Below are 8,461 nucleotides of genomic sequence, written 5' to 3'. Positions count from 1 at the left end.
GTTCCCTGAAGGTTGTTGCTGATGTGTGCCTTGCAATCATAGTAAGAACCACAAGGGCTGCTCCAGCCACAGCCTTGGCTCCCAAAGGGGTAATGTCTGTGGGAGCTCAGCTCGGACCCAGGCTAGTGCTGCCGGGCATTTCTAGCCAATAGCATCACTCTGGATAGGCTGAGACCAGCACAAAACAAATAGCCACTAGCCACAGATGGCTACTGAGTGCTTGAAATATGCTTAATTTGAATTTGAGATGAGCTCAGCACAAAAATAGTAATGTAACTTAGTAATAATTCTTATATTGATTATATGTTGAAGGGATATTTTAGATAGACTAGGTTAAATAGGTTAAATAAATATATTATTATTTCGCCTGTTTCTTTTTAGTTTTATAATGTGGCTACTAGAAAGCTTTAAATTACTCATGTGGCTTATAGCAGGTATCTATTGGACAGTACAACAGAGCAATACTTCTGAAAGTGCAGTTCACCAACCACAGGCATGAGGGTGGCCAGGAATGCTTGTTACAGACTCCTGACACCCGGAACTGACGTACTACATCAGAACCTTTTCAGAAATCCACACTTCACCCAAACTTGCCAGGTGATTCTTCCCCACACTGAAACTTGAGAACTACTGCTACTGAGGACTTGAGAACTACATCCAGAGGTAGGTGAGGACAGGAGTAAGATCTGAGAATTAATTACACTTTAATTCCTTTCAATATATCTTTGTCATTGAAATGAAAAACCTACCTTTTGGAAACATGAGAGAAATCTAGTTATTTGCCAGAGAGAGTAAGTGCATAAATGAAAATGGTTAACCTTTTTCACATACATATTATTGTTCTAAAGAAAGGTTTATGCAAAGCAGGATCTCATAAGGCAGATGGGAAAATACCTGTATCAAGGTGCCAACAATCTTCAGAGGTGGCAATAAGCAGACAGCCATGTAGAAGGGTAAGGAAAATTGAGTGGATCAGGGGAGAGAGTGGGCACAGATGAAAGTGGCTGAGAATGAGGACTCTCACAAATTTGCCTCCATTTCTCTGCACACCAGTGTCGTCAATACCCTGAAAGTGTCATCAGCTTCTAGGACTATGCACTCTGGGGATTATCTGCAATTAAAATATTCCTACCAGCAGGTTGCACATGTGAGAACAAGCTCACCTGAACACCAGCAACCTGTAATTAACCAGCGTGGGCTTCTGTTGAAATTTAGTGCCAGGACAGCAACCCTCAAGGACAGTCGGAAGCGCGTCCAGAGTGGAGTGCGTGGCTGGGTGGGGGCACACAAGGTCTGCTCTGAAAAGACTTCTCTGAAGCTCTGCATGGTCTCAGGCAGGCTCCTCTTTATAGCTATGGTCCAGGAATTCTGGCATTTTTCTCACCCCCAAAATTGTATAGTTGGTGACCAGTGAGGCATATGAAATTAAGTTCTAAAAGGGTTATTTTGGAAGAATAAAAAGATTATAAACGTCTTGATACTTTGTCTGCCAACGTCAACTACATTTCCATGTCTGAGAAACTCAGTTAATATTTCATTGTTCATGGATTGTTCCTGAATCTCTCCTCCACTTTATTACTGAACAGATCTACTTAGTATTAATAATGGCAAACACATAGAGCAGTTACTATGTGCCCAGCACTGTACCAAACACTTTCATTATACTGACCCAATGAATTCCGAAGTAGGTACTGTTTGTAATTCCTTTTTTAAAATAAGGATATGAGGTATAGAAAGATTAAGTTCCCAAAGCTAGTAAGTGACAGGACCAGGATTCAAACCCAGACAATCTGGTTCCAGAGCCCCCTCTTAACAGTCATGCTCTATTCCCTCTCAGATAATGACCAGCCCCGGATGTGGGCTCCATCACGTCAACCCCTATCATCTAACACACACGCACAGTAAGAGAAATGTACTCATTCCAAGAAATACACTCATACATGCATCTCAATATCCTTCAAAGTAAAGTCGTGCCACTGCCTCTGGAAGGAAGCTGAAGGAGACGACGGGGGTGTCGGGTGAGGGGAGAAAGGACAGCTGGCTGGTGGATTAGGCTGGTCCCACCTAACCGCAGGGGAGTGATGCGGGAGCTGTGCCTGAGATATGCCCGAGCCAGCCTGAGCCCACTTCCTTCTGAACAGGATGATGTGGGAACTCCCATCTACTCCTGTGCAAAGTCATATGAGCAACCCAAGGCGGCCCATTCCAGCCCAACAGTTAGATGGAGAGGACGGGAAGAACTGAGCAAGGCAGGCATCCATCAGCACTCCCTTTGGGCAGCTTGCAGACCTCCAGGTGATGAAGAGGTTCTGGGGATTCATATCAGCAAGGCAGTAACGGTGCCTGCTCCACCACTTCATTTTCAGCCAGGCCAGCCGGAGCATGTCTCTTGACTTTCTTTTCTGCAGTCAGCCTGTGAAAACTCTCCGGTTTGAAGGGGGCTCACCTGATTAGGTTAAGCCCGCTCAGGATGAGCTGCCTTTTGCCTCCTAATGGAATATAATCACGGACCTCTCCCATCGTACCCCCAAGTTCTGTCCCACACAAAGGGGAAGGTATTATATCTAGGCAAGGGTCACGGGGATGGTCCTAGAGTTCTGCTCCACCACACTGGATTCTCTGGGTTTTAGACTTTCCTCTTAATGATTTTCTGTTACATTTCTATAATTTAAAAAATCCTATTCATAGAAACCTGTGAAAAAAAACAATGTAGTTACTACATTCACCCATATTATCGAGTACCCCTGTCCCCACTGCAGTCACTGTCCATCAGTGTAGTTAAGATTTGGCCTTTCTTTTTATAATTGTGTTGGTAACAGAATGTGTAATGCAGTTTCTCAAGCTGCAGGCCATAGACTTCTTTGTCTCCGTGGAAATGTCCTTTAGGGCCCCTAAGACTGTAAGATACTACAACATTTTCGAAACTTTGACTGTAATTAAGAAACACATTTTACATTTCTACCTAGTAAAATGCACCCTTATGAGGAGATGCACTCTGAAATCAATATAACATTCATTTTCTTAAGTATTGCTTGTGACCCAGTAACACGTTTTCCCAGCCCGTGATGGATCACCACCTGGAGTGCAGAACACTGCTCTAGAAGGGAGGCTCTGTGTCTCCACTATGCTTCGGTGTGTGTGAGCCATATGATGAGCCGGCAAGCCACTTCAGAGCGCTGACAATCCCAGACACTTACACCAGACTGTGGGTAAGAGTTATGTTTGGGCTATCTTTGTAATCTACAGGATTTAACCAAAACAAATACTTAAGTACATACTCTGTAAGAAACTAAAAAATTGTATATTTAAACCTCTTGATGCAACTTCCTAATGAAACACAAAGAGAAATCATTTCCCCAAAACCCTGAAGCTTAGGAATCTGCAAGGTCAAGAGCAAACAGATGTTAAAGTCACAAAAGATCACTAATGAAGGGGATAGTATGGTGAGGAATGTAAATCTGTTATTAAAGTCACCCGGAAAAGTGAGCTAGGTCCAGAAAGGAAACAAACAGGAGCAGACTTGTGTAGAGACTTAGATGTGGAGCCAAAAGCCATGTCTACCATTCATATTCTGTTTGACACCAGGCTACTTACCTGAACCTTAGAATCATTTGCAAAATGAGATGGATACTGGCCTTTGAACTACTTTACAATTTGTGAGGATCAATTAAGAAAGTTGTAAAAGTGCTTTATAAAGCATTATGCAAGTTATCATTTGAAGACAGTGCCATGGCTAAGTAGCATGGACTTCAAATTACGGCATGGTGATCCAAAAATGTGAAAGTGGCTTTAGAAGAATGATGGCTGAGGTCTTTTTGGGACAGGATTCTGGGAGTGCAGTGACTTCAGTGGAAGGCTAAGTTCCAGGTAGGCCAAGAGCATGGGAAAATAGCACAATCAAAACCATGAGATTACTACTTTATATCCACTTGGATAGCTACGATAAAAAAGATGGACAACAACAAGTGTTGGTGAGGATGTAAAGAAAAAAACAACAAGTGTTGGTGAGGATGTAAAAAAATTGGAATCCTCATGCATTGTTGGAGAGAGTATAAAAGGGTGCACCACTTTGGAAAAGCTTGGTGGTTGCTTAAAATGTCAAACATTTACTAAATGACCCAGCAATTTTACTAGTTATATATGCAAGAGAAATATATGTCCACACCCTCCTACACTGTTGGTGGGAATGTAAATTGGTTCAACCATTGTGGAAAGCAATATGGAGGTCCCTCAAAAAAATAAAAAATAGAAATACCATTTGCCCCAGGAATTCCACTCCTAAGAATTTACCCAAAGAAAACAAGATCCCAGATTCAAAAAGATATATATGCCCCTATGTTAATCGCTGCACTATTTACAATAGCCAACATATGTAAGCAACCTAAGTGTCCATCACTATACGAATGAATAAAGAAGATGTGGTACATACACACAATGGAGTATTATTCAGCCATAAAAAGAAAAGAAATCCTACCATTTACAACAACATGGATGGAGATAGAGGGTATTATGCTCAGTGAAATAAGGCAGGCAGAGAAAGACAAGTACCAAATTACTTCCCTCATTTGTGGAGTATAACAACAAAGCAAAACTGAAAGAAAAAAACAGCAGCAGAGTCACAGACTCCAAGAAGGGACTAGTAGTTACCAAAGGGAAGGGGTTGGGAAAGGTGGGTGGGGAGGGAGAAAAAAAAACATATGTCCACACAAAAACTTGTATATGAGTGTTCATTGAAGCATTATTCATAATTGCCCAAAATGGAGACCCAAGTGTCATTAACTGATGAATGGATAAACAAAACATGATACAGTCACACAATGGAATACTATCCAGCAGTAAAAAGGAATGAAGTACTGATATGTGCTATAAATGAATCTTGAAAACATTATGGGAAATCAAAGAAGCCAGTCACAAATGTCACATACTGTATGATTCCATTTACATAAAATGTTCAGAATAGACAAATCTAGAAACAGAAAGCCTATCTCTCTGGTGTAACTGCCAAGGGCCAGTGTTTAGCAGGGGCTGAGGGAAGGGAGGAAAGGGATGACTAATGGGGACAGGGTTTCTTTTGGGGATGATGAAAATGCTCTGAAATTATACAGTGGTAAGGACTGCATGATGCTGTGAATATTTTTTAAAGTGTACTGAATTGTACATTCTAAAGGGGTGAATTTTATGGTATGTGATTTATATCTCAATTAAAAAAAACAATGTTACAAGAAATGGGTCAAAATCAAGGATTTTCTCATAGGTGATCTATAGTATAATGGGAGGGGACAAAGAGTTCAGCGCTGAGAGGGAGGGCAAAAGCAGTGGGACGGAGGGTGGCATGCGCATGGTCCCTGCAGCATGGGTAGGTCCCAAAAATGCTAAGGGCTGAGATTGGGATCAGAAAGGGGGCAATGCTGGAAATGGCAAGACTACAAGATGCTTTAACTCACTGACTAGAATAAACCAGAGAAAGAATAGGTTCATTAAGGATCTGCTAATATGTAAACATCAGGAGGGCAGGGATTCCATTTTGTTTCTCTTTATATCCCAAGTATCCAAGGAGTTGGGACTCAAAATGTAATATATATATATATATATATATATTGATCTGACCTACAAAAACTGAAAGAGCATCTGGGCCAATCAATTGTTTTTCTAATTGTACATGGCCTCTCAAATTCAACTTCTTCCCTGACACTCATCAGAAATGTTTACTGAATATTCACTAGTTTAGGTACCAGAATGGCTGATTTTATTAGAATATTCAAAATTCTTATTCAGCTATAAGAAGACAACAAATTCTACTATTTGCAACAATGTGGATGGAGCTGGAGGGTATTATACTCAGTGAAATAAGCCAGGTGGAGAAAGACATGTATCAGATGATTTCCCTCATTTGTGGAGTATAACAACAAAGCAAAACTGAAGGAACAAAACAGCAGCAGAATCACAGACTCCAAGAGACTAGTGGTAACCAAAGGGAAAGGGGTGGGAGAGAGAGGGAGAAGGGGATTGAGGGGCATTACGATTAGCACACATAATGTAGCAGGGGTGTGGTGGCACAGGAAAGGCAGTACAGCACAGAGAAATCAAGCAGTGACTCTACAGCATCTTGCTACGCTGATGGACAGTGACTGCAATGGGGTGTGTGTGTGGAGACTTGATAATATGGGTGAATGTAGTAAACACAATGTTGCTCATGTGAAACCTTCATAAGATTGTATATTAATGATACCTTAATTAAAAGGAAAAAAGAACTCTTAACTTAGACTAAGGAAAGGACTGAGCCTCTCAAGTTGCATGCATTCTGGTTTACAGATCACTAACTTGACTACTGGGTATTGAACACTAGCAAGGTAGAACTGCTTTGTTTGAGGTTAACAGTATCCTTGACAGATCTCCTTACTTCTTAATACAAAGTCTGTACTTCCATATGCTCATTTTCAGTTGGAAATTATTTCAAAAGTATCAAAATTCCATTCCATTTCTTTGCCTGATGGGATTTGGTTTATGGCACCAAGAGCAAAAAGCAAACTTACAAAGACTAACCAACCAATTAAATGACAGTGCTTTCCCAGTGGTAGGCAGGGCTAGCAGCAAGCTCCTGCTTGGGGCATCTTACTTACTTCAGCAGAGTTCTCCTGCTGCAGTTATGGTCCCTGGACTAGCTGGACTGGCATCACCCACTCCAGACCCACTGCATCACAAGCTGTATTTTAACAAGTTCCCCCTCCCCACTGATTAGCACACTTAAGTCTGAGAAGCACTGTGTGAGACTCTCAGGACCAGTTGGTGTGTTTCACCAAAGCACTAAAAAACTTATGAAGACTATCTTGGTCTAAAAAACTTATGAAGACTATCTTGATGTGGTAGAGCAATCTAAAATTATCCCTGTAAATTTTACTGACACACTTGCATTGATATACTCTTATAAAAGGAGAAAAGTTGTTACAGTTAATGTAGCTAAGCTGGCCATATCCGGCAGGCCACCAAATGCCTGTGATGGTAGCGTCCAGCAAAAGCTGTCACGGTCTGCCTCTGCCTGCTGCAGGGCTTTGGCACGTCTTCAGTCTGATGGATGCCCTTTCACCCCTTCAGATGCCAGCTCAAATGAGCTTTCCCTGGCCAAAGGCTAGCCAGGCTTCCTATTGAAAGCTCTCATTAACCTCTACACCTTCATGTAGCTATCATAATTTATCATTATTCAAACTAAGCACATAAATATCTAAAACTCCATGAAGACAAGAATCATGACTTTGTATCAGGATATCTCATGCCAGGCTTATATTAGCCCAAATCTCAATGTTTCTCTTGCTCATGATTTGAGGTGGAGGGCCTCCTCTCCAGTGACTTAGGGATTCAGGATCCCACCACCTTGTAAATGCTGATTCAGCGTGTGGCTTTCACCTCCATGCAGGAGGAGGGATGGTCACATGGCACTAACTTAACTGTGAAGACGTCGGAAATGTAGGGGATCAGGTGGACTATGGCGACAAACACCGTTCCAGCCTCATCTGCGCTCACAGCATCTCCAGTGCAAGGACAGTGTCCAGCAGGGACTCAAAACAGTAAAACAAATGGTTACCCTTTAATTAAAAATGTTATCCATTACTAGTTTAACACAGAAGGCAAGAGCAGGGGAAGAAAGTGAGTTTGTGCACCTGCATGCATGTAAGTAGAAACAAAAGCTGCCCCTTCTAAGAGGGCAAATATATCACCATAGATGGGTTTTCCTTTAAACCAACCTTTTGTCTCAGTAGTTTTACATTGTAGATTATGTCCACTACTGGCAATGACAGGAGTGGGGTCAAGGCTTCTGGAGTCAATTTCTAGTATTTATTGAGGAGAATAAACTTTTGGTAAAAAAGAAACAACGTATTACCCTCAGAGATGAACCTAAAAATACTTTCATTTTGGGCACTGTGTGGTATGTTTCTTTATGCACTGATGAGGGAGCTGGAATAAAGACCTGGTTAGTTCTGGGTAAAATCTTAGATATTTTCTGTTATCAGCAATGGATCTCGTCCTGTCATTCAATACAAAGAAATACGCATTTCTTGTTAAAATGACTCACTGCAGAGCACTTCTCTTACCTAAAATGCAAGGCTGTTCAAATGTTTGTGAAGTGAGTCCTAGATGCTATGAAAAGTAATAAAACACGGTGTTGGTAGGAGATAATGAGCCTGTGGTAATCACTCCAGATATAAGAATCACAAAGGTTCCCTGTCTAAATTTTTTAAAAATTCATTTCCTATTTAGAGGTAAGTCACTTTGCTGCTCAAGCCCATGAAACTCTCAGGAACTGCTTCTAGTGTCTGAGATTTAAAAATGTATCTTTTAGCTAGCTTATTTACCTCAACTTAACTAAAAAGTGCTTCTGACATATTTAAAACTATAGCAAAGCCTCATCCTTCTATACAAAAGTACATGTCCATTAGTAGTATTTATTATCAAAGCATAGGCAAAG

This window comes from Manis javanica, chromosome 6 (genome assembly GCF_040802235.1).
Source record: "Manis javanica isolate MJ-LG chromosome 6, MJ_LKY, whole genome shotgun sequence".
Taxonomy (NCBI): Eukaryota; Metazoa; Chordata; class Mammalia; order Pholidota; family Manidae; genus Manis; species Manis javanica.
Note: the sequence above shows the minus strand (reverse complement) of the source record.